Source organism: Chiloscyllium punctatum, chromosome 29 (assembly GCF_047496795.1).
Source record: "Chiloscyllium punctatum isolate Juve2018m chromosome 29, sChiPun1.3, whole genome shotgun sequence".
NCBI classification, from domain to species: Eukaryota; Metazoa; Chordata; class Chondrichthyes; order Orectolobiformes; family Hemiscylliidae; genus Chiloscyllium; species Chiloscyllium punctatum.
This window is the reverse complement of record NC_092767.1, coordinates 10,327,041-10,339,346: the sequence shown is the minus strand read 5'-3', so window position 1 is coordinate 10,339,346 and position 12,306 is coordinate 10,327,041. Positions and strand designations below refer to the sequence as shown.

General features: G+C 43.2%; 1 non-coding gene across 1 annotated transcript; it reads right to left on the bottom strand.

Annotated features, from left to right (window-relative positions):
• Nucleotides 1-11,603: 11,603 nt before the first annotated feature.
• trnas-uga (transfer RNA serine (anticodon UGA)) lies at nucleotides 11,604-11,685 on the bottom strand. Its single transcript has one exon. It is a non-coding gene; the product is annotated as a tRNA-Ser (tRNA).
• Nucleotides 11,686-12,306: the final 621 nt, after the last annotated feature.

Genomic DNA, 12,306 nt, shown 5'->3' with positions numbered 1-12,306 from the left:
TTCTTAACCCCATTCTCCAGTCCTCTCCCTGAACACTTACTCCCCAGTCTTCGGATCCAGTCTTTTTCCCAGAGTGGGTCCTCATCCGTCCCAAAACCCTCCACATGTGTTGGCAGCTGTTACACCGTGTCTACGTGTTATCAATCTCAGTTTCAGTGATTCTCGGCAAACACGAACTGTTCTGAGCAGCTCGATCGGGTCTCTGGCCCCACTGTGATCCTGCGGGGGAGCAGTAATCATCTTCATCTCCTACGGAAAGGATCGGCGCTTCAAAAAAAAAACGGACAGAAAGAAAGATAGGCTTGTGTGTCAAGATATGTGGAGGTAATTGCTTTCTGACCCGGTCAGTAAACCTTACTCTGTATATCCCCGCACATTTTAGCTGTTGTGGTGAAAGGGAATATCAGTCCAATTAATTTCCATCTTCGCTTTAATTTGATATGTTTTCTTCCTTGTTCTAAATATGCAGGGATGTTTCCAGCACTGATGGTCACCATTTCTAAGAGTGCATGCCGCGAGCCCTGATATTTTCTGGAGAGTAGCAGTATCAGTTTGTGCGAAAGTGGCCCAGTACAAAGCTTAGAAGAAACATTGTTGTTCCCTCTTTATGGACGACAGTCTTTCATATCATGATCGATGGGGCTTTATTGCATACTCATCGGCAAGCCTTGTTTTGAATTTACTCGCTCAATACTACTGTAGCGGTGGAAAGAATATAATTCCGAACACTTGCTGCGTGAATTTCATTTTCAAATTTCTATTCGCAGTGATCCTTCATATGTGGCGATGTTTATATCACTGCTGGTCATCCTGTTTAAGAGTGCAGTTACGTATGTTCCTCTGTCTTGGCGCTGCAGGCAAAATTGTCTGCGCCTTTTCAGCCAATATTTCCTGGACATTTCAACATGGTATTCTTTATTTTTTCGATCATGTCCACTTTAAGGACACAGTTACCGGGCACTGATCCTTTCTGTAACAACAGGACCGCATTTGCTTTACATGCGAAGGTGGCCTGGATCAGTAACAAGGAGAACATTCATTTCCTCCAGTCACAGAGAACACTGGATTCATGATGTTAGTCTCTGTCAAATGCATCCGAAAATGTGCTCTGAAAGCTTCATTTGAACGCTGTCTGGCGTTTCTCAACGTGTGTCAACCAAAACCAGAAATCCTCATTCATAGTTTGGAGCAGTTCACATATTCGAGTTTCGAAGTAGCAGACACGGATACAGTTCATTCAGAATGAAAAGATTTACAGGCACAGATGAACTATCGTCTCTTGTTCTCATACTGTGTCTAATATTACCGTGTGGCCTGAAGTCTAAGCCATGTTGTAACTGAAAATGAGGAGATCACAGACAGGCTGCCAAATGACAGTATGTACTTTGTTTTCTTGTTCTCACAGAGTTCCAGGAAAGTATGACAGCGAGGGAGAGGATTGCAAGTCACGTGCAGCTCTGGTGAAATACCTTCTGTCTGATTCAGTCATCAACAAGAAACGTGAATGCGACTAAAGCGGGACGCCTTTTCACAACTCGAACAAAGCGCAATCACGAACAGTGACCACTTCTTTGACATCTCAGATCGCTTTTGACCTTCCCTGAATATGTATAGGAACTAATTTTTGCACACCTCAAAGTGAGAACTGTTTGATTTACCCACCATAAGTGAGTCACATGTCCTTGATTCCCACATAGGTTTCCAACTCAGCTTGCAGCCAGGTGGCAGTTGTTCATGGCTCTGCTGGATAATGCACTATTATGGAGTAATAACATGAAAGTTGGAACTCTTATTGGCTCTGGGTTTCGAATAATCTTGCTACGTGTTCTGCCATTCTCGGATTCCAGTGCTAAACCAGTTTTTCAGTTCATCTGAGCAGCAGGAGAGTCGGCGTTTCTGGCAGGAGCAGAATTCATCATCTCCAGTGATCACTTTATCTGAGGGGAGAAAATGAGTAAAGTTTTATACAACGAGTAATCGGAATTGCATTCCGTTTCAGCATGGCAGCAGATATGGGCTAGCAAATTCAAAGCCATAGTTTCTGATGAGAACAACAAGTACGACCGCTCAGATAGAGCAATTCCTCCTCACCGCTTATTCTGCAGAACTGGTACAGTTGCTGTGAGTATGCTGCATGGTATCATCAGGTACATGCTCTTGGGATTCTGGTTTTGGCCTATGTGCTCGCGTGGCTGAGCAACCTGAGACTCTGATTTCAGATTCCACTTCTTAACAAGGCTTAACAAGGCTCGTGTTTGTATCCCAGCGCGGCCACGTGTGCTAATGGATTAATCTGGCAACGTTTTGCAGGGATGAGTTTTGTTAAAGTTGAACAGAAAAAGTAGTCATTTCTGCGAACCCGGCTGTGATGTGGCACAGCAGAAAACAACCAACATGTCAGTTCCCAGGCTGGTTTCCCCTTCTGCTGTAGTTGTCACGTTCCCCTCCAGCTCGAAAGGCCACCAGCATAATATGCGACTTAAAAACAGGCTGCGCCAAACTTTCATATTCCAGACAATTTGCATTTTTCACAGTTTCTCTGGAAGTGAATGGAGATATTTATTTCCCTGTTGATGTGAAATTAGGTTCTACATTGAGTCTGCTAACAGTTTTCTGTTGTTGTTTCGAAAAGGAGGGAAATTGCGATACGAAACTTGGTTACTTTTCCATAATTTCCTTAATTTCTGTCCTGATGAGAGAGGCTGGTGATTGGTACTCTAGATCCGGTGGAGACATCAGCCCAATTGTTCACCCCGTCTAATCGAGACTGTAATTGGTAATCTTCACTTTTAATGGTTCATTGTTAGTCAGTTCTGATTCATGTTACTTGAGCACTTTCCTGGCAGTATTGGTGCTCTAAGGCGCCAGTACGTTGAAAGCACCATTTGGAATTGACTCGCTGCAATTTGTGTGAGCAGCTCATGACCCAGACGACTCGCTCTGCCTCACAGACAGCATTCATGAGTCCGTGTGTCTGAAAATATGTTCTCTTTGTCAGTTCTGTTTCTGTTCATGAGTTGTCAGTTTTTGGTTTCGCTGGAGACACACACACAGACAAAGACCCACACACACACATATATTTTGTGTGATGATTTTTTTTGGTACTTTCAGAGTTACATTGTACTTTGCTCAGAAACTACATACATTCATGTAGAACTCTGAGCTCAAAAACTGCATGAAATTACGAATAACTCTGTTATCTCACTTTTTGGATTGGAATCAATCTAAACATCAGGTCATAGACAGAGAACGCAGGGGCTAACGCCTTCAACATATTGTCTAGCTATTACCATTGTTAACAGCTAACCCGAGAATGCAACTTTTAAAAAAAGGCTTAACAGACAATCAATTCTTCAATGTATAATTTCAGTTACATCACACTGCAAATCTTTGCTATAAATTCTGTGTTACGATCGAGCCCTCCACAAACACCTAATGAAGGAGCATCGCTCCGAAAGCTAGTGTGCTTCCAATTAAACCTGTTGGACAAAACCTGGTGTTGTGTGATTTTTGACTTGGTACACCCCAGTCCAACACCGGCATCTCTGAATCACAACTTATTCCCGACAGCTTGCAAGTGTTCCCTTAGAAACTGCAGCTTTTGGAAACGTATTACTGGGACAAAGTCATTGCTCAATGTGATGGGATGCACCGTCAATCCCTAATTACTCGAGAGATTGAGATTTTGAGTTACTCCACAGAACCCTGGATGTCCTCAGTAGCGGGGTACAGGCATGATGACATGAGGCAAGGATTTGGATGAAGCGACTTTGAAGAAGCAGCGAAACATTTTCAACTGGGAAACGCGAGAACCTTGGAGGGGTAATTGCGGTGATCGCTTTCGCTTGTATTTTTGCCATTGTCCTTCCAGACAGATGCTGATCGATCACTGAATTGTTCTGGCAGGATCCGTGTGTGTGTTCTGGGTGCAACCAAGATTTAGTTTTCCTTCGGATAATTCACAAGAAGAGAATTAAATCTTCATTTCCTGACTGGGAATGAAAGCCTGTTCTGGGTAATGCAAACACAGACTCGGTTGCAGGGATGTCCATTGATACTGCAGTAGCCTTTGGGACCTGTACAAACTCTAGTGCCTGCTCTTCACGTCATAATCGTCCTCGTCAGTAGTGTTTCTCTCTCCAAGTTTCCAAGTCGGTTCATATTATCAACATTGGTTTCAATGTGAAGAAGGCAATGCTGTGATAATCTGCTGTTGTTCAGCAGATATATTGCAGCAAGTTAAGTAAAGACTGATGCTAACACGAGCTCGTTTTGAGCTGCGCTGATCTGTTGGCAGCAAGAAAGGCAACGTTCAACTCGCCTCATTCCGGATGACGGGCTCGAAATGCCCAGTGGGTTCTCGCTGAATTAGTTCAGGCTCTGGAATGTAAAAAACTTCAAGTATGAAAGTACAGTGAAGGGAAATGTCTCACAGAGTGGGGCATTCCAAGTGAAACAGTGACGGTGATTATGTTTGCTGATTTTTCACCTTGTGAAAGCTGTTTCCCTGATGTGGACGTTTACATTGCCTATAGACAAACTGTCACAGCCAGACCTGGTCTTTGGGTCAGTGACGGAATTGGTAACACGCCTGACGTCGAATTAGGGATTGTCGGTTCGCATTTAAAATCACGAGGATGCAGCGTGCTAGTCCATTCCTGTTGTCTGTCAGGAACGGAAGGGTTTGGGTTTTCGAATTTACAGTTTCTTTCGTCCACTTCAAATTCTAGCTTAGAGCAACCTCTCTCATTGTCTGTAGAACTGGCTTTGGTTTAACCAAAAGCTGCCTATTGGCGGTGGAACTTGCATGTTGGAGCGGACATCTGAAGTGAAGCCCAAGGAGCTGGTCAAATCCAGAGAACTATGGACTCTCGGGGAATGTGTCTGTGTGTCTCTTTCTGTGGGAGACACGACGTGGGTAATAACACAGTGTGACTATGTCAAACGTCAATCCCATTGTTGTGTCATCTAAGATCAAAGCGAGAACCTCACTGCCATTTGCACTGGAAACATCAGAACACATAAGGTTATGGATCAAAGCTGGAAACTGGGAATAGAATAGATGAATGTCTTTAAAGCAGACTGCACCATGGGCCAAATGGGATTTTCCATTCTGCAAAACTTGAAGACGAATAGAAACCCATCTGCAGTGAAACTGATCATAAATAGAATGGAAAATCCATTTCATTGAGAATAAGTGCAAGAGCGTCTGTCTTCATTCCGTGTAATCTCGTAGTTAGGATTTGGAATTCTAACCGCAGTCGTGTTGGTTCTATTCTCGGACAGGGAATGCATGTTTTATTGTGCAAATATATCGTGGTACCAGTATTTCTTACCACTGGTCCGAACCTGGTAATGCTTGGTTTTGTGCCAGGTTATCAAAAATCAAAAAGATACAGGTTTTGGAAATATGAACTAAAAACGAGAATTGATAGAGAAACACTCTTCAACTGGCAACATCTGTGGAGAGAAACATATTTTTTTTTCCTTAAGATGGACAGGAAACAGGTTTGTTATAGATTTCTAGATTATACTGTTGGGAAAATGATAATCTTACCTGTCGAATCAGGATATTTATCAAAATCACTCTTGAGCTTACAAACATCGAATTTCCAATCTTAAAAGGACTTAATCAGCTGTCATGCTACTTTCATTTTCCTGAGCTGGTGGAAGGCTATGTTTCAATGGCCACTTTTTGGATTGAGGATTGGCTGTCTAACAGAAGGCAGAGAGTTGGGATAAAAGGTTCTTTTTCAGAATGGCAGCCGGTGACGAGCGGTGTCCCGCAGGGTCCGGTGCTGGGGCCACAGCTGTTCGCATTATATATTAATGATTTGGATGAGGGAACCGGGGGCATTCTAGCGATGTTTGCCGATGATACGAAGTTAGGTGGACAGGCAGGTAGTACTGAGGAAGTGGGGAGGCTACAGAAGGATCTAGACAGGTTGGGAGAGTTGTCCAGGAAATGGCTGATGGAATTTAACGTGAGCAAGTGCGAGGTCTTGCACTTTGGCAAAAAGAATAAAAGCATGGACTACTTTCTAAATGGTGAGAAAATTAATAAAGCCAAAGCACAAAGGGATCTGGGAGTGCTAGTTGAGGATTCTCTAAAGGTAAACATGCAGGTTGAGTCCGTGATTAAGAAAGCGAATGCAATGTTGTCTCTTATCTCAAGAGGGTTGGAATATAAAAGCAGAGGTGTACTACAAAGACTTTATAAAGCTCTGGTTAGGCCCCATTTGGAGTACTGTGTCCAGTTTTGGTCCCCACACCTCAGGAAGGACATACCGGCACTGGAACGTGTCCAGCGGAGATTCACACGGATGATCCCTGGAATGACAGGTCTAGCATATGAGGAACGGCTGAGGATACTGGGATTGTATTCGTTGGAGTTTAGAAGATTAAGGGGAGACTTAATAGAGACGTACAAAATAATACATGGCTTGGAAAAGGTGGATGCTAGGAAATTGTTTCCGTTAGACGAGGAGACTAAGACCCGTGGACACAGCCTTAGAATTAGAGGGGGTCATTTCAGAACAGAAATGCGGAGACATTTCTTCAGCCAGAGAGTAGTGGGCCTGTGGAATTCATTGCCATAGAGTGCAGTGGAAGCCGGGACGCTAAATGCCTTCAAGGCGGAGATTGATAGATTCTTGTTGTCTAGAGGAATTAAGGGCTACGGGGAGAACGCTGGTAAGTGGAGCTGAAATGCGCATCAGCCATGATTGAATGGCGGAGTGGACTCGATGGGCCGAATGGCTTTACTTCCACTCCTATGTCTTATGGTCTTATTTCCTTTTAGTTTCCGTTATTTAGCAGTCAGGCCGAATGGAGAATTGTTTCTTTCAGTGTCTGCCTCAATATGTGTCTTTGTTTTTTTTATATTTGTCTCTGTATCCTCCTGGGCCTTTTTCACATTCTCCGACTCTCTGGCTGTCCATATCCCTCATTTCCCATTTCTGCTCTTGAAAAGCCTGACATTCAGAGACAGTTTGAGATTCGAATTGCTGAGAGGCTTTCTGACGCCTGGCTGGAGTCGGTCGAAGTAGTCTCACATTCTCTGGATAATGCGTCTGTCACTTCGACCTGAGGCAAGGAGACATTTCTTCCTCAAAATCTAAAGACCCTTTCGAAGTTATAGTTGTATTCCTTATCCATCAGTAAAAGAAAGTAATTACATGATAGCTGAAGAAGAACAACGATGCATTTACTGTTGGTGCACAACGAATGAATGGTGACAGCAGAGAATGAGGGTGATCATGTCGTGGTGTCAGTGCCATTACCACAACATTTCCCGGGAATGCTGAAGTGTCTCCTGCCCCACCACTTAATTTCCACAAAACTGGGAATGAAGGAATGAGAATAAGAGGATGAGAAGCAGAAGTGCTTTGGAACGGCGGGAAGAATCTCCAGGTTAAAATAGTAGTTAAAAAGAGCAACCTACACTCCTGGATGTAAACCAGGAAAATGAAGCCGGAACACGAAATCAGAATGTACAGCAATTCAAACAGGACACTGAGTTTCTCGATCAGCAACACAATACTTGCGAGTAATAACGAGCTTTCAATACAATGAGCAGGCACCAGTGTGATGGGAGCTGCTTTCACCAGCTAAGCCATGGCGCCATGTTAAGAGCCAGATTTCTCGTCCATATGTGCAATGCCTGAACCACTTGATCACAGGAATTCGAAAACGCGTTTTCTGTATTAATGTTGCTCAGTATGAATGGCAATCAAACTCTGCTTGTGCAAAAACAGACATTTCAATGCTGAGCATGCCCCACTATAAAGGCACAGAAAAAGACAGTATCCTCTTGCATTGGCATCCAACAGATATTTTCGTCTGTTTAAACTGACAGAATAAAGAGGATGTTCTCATCTCCTCTCGCGTCTCATTAACCACGTTAATACACACGCAGGGATTTTCAAACCAAGATGAACAGGCTCATTGTTGTGAATTGACAGCAGTGGTGTGTGAGTCATTGCGAACAGTGAGCAATAAATGCTGAACCAATAGCACTGACACTGAGCCTTGCACCGTCAGCTCCACACTCACATCTTGTGTCATGTCTCCTAGGCATCAGTGCATTTGACTTTAATTATTCTACCCTGCACCTCTCCTCAATTTATTCCCGACCGCTTGCAATGTCGAATTACAACATGCAATTAGTATGGAGGTACTGACAAGAAACCACTAGAGATGGAGTTCCTGGATTGTGGAGAGCAGGCAGACCCCAAACTGCTAACGTAACTCACCCAGGGAAGAGAAGATGGACCCCACTCTGTCAATGTAACCCAACCAGGGGACAGAAGTCTGACATCACACGATCAATGTGACTCAATGAGGAAATTATGGCCTGACCGCACTCTGTTAATGTAACTCACCCAGGGAAGAGTAGACTGACGCCACTCTGTCAATGTTAGTCTTCCAGGGAAGAGCAGACGGACCCAACACTTTATATGTAACTCACCCAGCAAATGGCAGACTGACACCACTCAGAGAAGAACAGGCTGTACCCATTCTGTCTCTGTCACTCATCCAGGAAAGAGCAGGCTGACCCCATTCTGTTAATATGACTCTCCCAGGGAAGAGCAGATGAAGGCCAATCTGTCTATGTGACTCAACCAGGGAAGGGCAATCTGACCTCACACGATCACTTTAACACAACTAGGAAATTGCAGACTGACGCCACTCTGTCAATGCAACTCACCCAGGGAAGAGCAGACTGATCCCACACTGTCCAAATAACTCACTCCGTGAAAAGCAGACTGACGCCACTCTGTCCATGTAACTCGAACAGGAAAGAGTAGACTGATGTCACTCTGTCAATGTAACTCACTGAGGGAAGAGCAAACTGATGCCACTCAGTCAGTGTTACTCACCGAGGGAAGGGCAGACTGACCCCACACTCTCAGTGTAACTCAGCAGACTGATCCCACACGGTCAATATAAGTCATTCACTGAAGAGCAGTCTGACCCCACTCTATAAATGTAATTCACTCAGGGAAGAGCAGACTGATCCCATTCTGTCTATGGCACTCACTCAATGAATGAACACGAACCCCACTCTACCAATCTAACTCGCCAGAGAAGAGCAGACGGAAGCCAGACTGTCAACATAAATTATCGAGGGAAGAGAATACTGACCCCGCTCTTTCTGTTTCACTCAGGCAGAGAAGAGCAGACTGTCACCACTCTGTGAAAGACATTCGCCCAGAGAAGGGCAGACTGACCCTACTGTATCTGCGTGACTGACACAGGTAAGAGCAACTAATCCAAATCTGTCAATGTCTCTCCGTCAGGGAAGAATACCCTGACCCCTCTCTGTCCATGTAGCTCACCCAGGAAACAGCAGACTATCCCCACTCTGTCTATTTAAGTTCACAAAAATCCTCTGAAGTACGTCCTATCCAGACACTCTCCACATCACTGTCTCTGTAACCGTGAGCGTTCAATGGCGAATCCAAATAACCTGCAAATGGTCAGAATGTGGCAGCAAATCGGAGCTACCACACAGAAATTGAGCGAATGTGCAAACTTCCATCAGGCAGTCACCTAAGCCTGGAATGGAAACCAAACCCGACAGCAGTCATGATTATAAAATGGCAGAACAGAAACCCAGCAAAAAGAATTGCGTCCCTGTGTGTTGCAACGATTCTGAGTATTAATTAAACCCCCCTTTCTGTAGTTAATTTTCATTTTCATCACAGCCAACCTTCTTCAAAGCAGAGCACGCACTTGCTTTTTTCAGACTTCTGATATTCCGCATTCATCCCGGTTTTTACCTAATCATGTTTCTGACTTTACAAACTACGTCATAACAGGTTGACAACTGCAGAATGAGCTTTGTTCCGTTCCCCACTGATGTTTGCAGTAGTCATTCAGCATATTCGAGTAGGACTTGATGCGCTTGCGGGTGGTGTATTCGCGGCATTATGGCTTTTCTTTTCGTTTTCGGTCTACTATTACAAGTTCATTGCGCAGACTTCTGAAGAAGACTTTTTGGAGTCGAAATGTTAACTGTGTTTTCTCTTGAAAGACAGAAGTAGCTTTATTTCTGTTCTCTTATAAATTGATCTTCTTCTGATCTTTGCAAGTGAAATAGGGTGCATTACTATTGCTCGGTTTTAGTTTCAAAATCAAGAGAAACATGAAGGAGACAATATCAAAGAACACAAAGTTCTGATTTGTTAAGATAATTTTTGCAGCAATGGTGGACATGAAGGTCAAATTAAGATAACGGTTCAAGAACATTTAGTCTGGAAGTAATATGTGACTTTAATTCCAAATATATGTTTCCGTTCTTCCAGTACATCTTTTTGACTCCCAGAAAACATTGATTGTTTTCTGTATTCACTTTGTTTCGCGATATCTGTCTTCTGGTCGACCAGAGACAACTTCAATTTGCGTCTGCATTGAATAAGATTTCGCTCTTTCTTTCGAGAAGCAATCCTATGCATTCTGTAACATTTATCATGCTGATGGCTAAGAAGTTCAAAATGAATTACGGTTTATGGATCGTGAGCAAGAATGAAGTGATCCACTTGCGAACAGATGTCACCACGCCCGATTCCTACATCGGGCCTGAACGGTCCATTGGCAGAGTCTGCAGAAAGGAAATGTCTAAGGGAACTAGTCCTTTGTTCAGTTTGATTTGATGCCAATGGTAGTGCTGTGTTGGGGCAGAAATGTGTCAACATCTCTGACGTTAGAGTCAAAATTTAAGTCACATCTACTCCATGGAGTGTCCTGTCATATCGGAACATGCTGACATGAAAACATCGAGCACTGATAGCAAAGGTTTTTTCATTAAATTGGGAGTCTGTTTAACTGAGCAATTCAGACAGCCAAGGTGAATAATTGGCACTTGGTTCTTCAAGCTGAGCTCTCCACACCAACTGCTCCAACGGAGGTCGTGGATAAGATCCCCATCGATTATTTTGGTCAATTTTAGTCTCAGCAACAACCTATTGTTCTGAACAATGTTACACCACAAACAGAGGGCTAAGTCTGATTTTCATCGTTAATTTCTAATTTCAGTTCTTAATGCACAGTTTCTTACGAATGTTGACAGCAGATGACTGTTAACATTCCATTTCTCATATTTCCAGAAAATTCCGCTGATATCGCCTTGCCTTATCACACCTCAAGCCAGGAACCTGGACCAGTCGAGTTCCTTTCCACACATGGAGTTGTTTTTTCTAATTCATTGACTGCTGATATAATAGATAATTGCCCTTGAGAGTCAGCTGTAAATTAGGTTGAACTTTCTCAGCTTGACTTTCAACTGATCCTAAAAAAAAACTCATCACCTGCAGGTAAATGTATTGCATTGCTTCTTGTTTTGCTTAATTTCATACCCCCGCCCCCCACCCCCGCCTCCCGAATATCCAAATTTCACGATAGTTCGACAAATGTTTGGAAACTGATTCGTGTTGGAAGTTGATGGATTTTTGTGTCTCGACATATAATTTATTCAATTTGACATCTTGAAGTTACTTCGGATTCTTCACAGTTGAAAATTTACTTTCGATTGAATGCAAAGCTCAAGCTCCACGAAATCCAAATTCTGCAAAGGAATTAATGACTTTTAAAAGAGTCAACGCTGTGAGCAGGATTCGAACCTGCGCAGGGAGACCCCACTGGATTTCAAATCCAACGCCTTAACCTCTCGGCCATCACAGCTGCATCCACATTGCCCATTTTCATAGTAAAAGAACTGAATTCATGAAATGCGTAATTTGTTTGAAGAACAAATTGTCAAGACCCAAAGATTTCGCCAAATCCTTTGCAGAGACCTAGACGAACGTTACCTTAGCAGATTGACAGGCTTTCACCGCAAACTAGATGCTGACACAGCTGAAGTTGTGGGAATGATTCTTCATTGAATTATAGAGTCACGGATGTACACCACACGAAGTGAGGATCATTGTCTCACTGCGTGCGATCGATTTTGACTCAATTGCTCGTCATCTGGTGCCAAAGTATATATGCTGTTGTGTTTTAATATTCATCGAAATATGGTATTAGAAATATTGATGCTAAGTCCATAAACACTAGCTACATTCGTAAAAAAAAAAATCGTAATTAGAAAGAATGCAGAACCAATTTAAAGAAATGGATCCAGCAACGAATCCGTTAGTTCTGACATCAGGTAATGAACTTGTGAGCACAAGAGAGGAAGATTGACCGAAGATTTGGAACTTGAAATCGTCTTGACGGAATTATTTGCAAAGTTTTTGCGATTGTTCTGGAGTCATCAAGTCCTTGAACAATACAACATGGAAAGTGGCCCTTCTTTCCAAC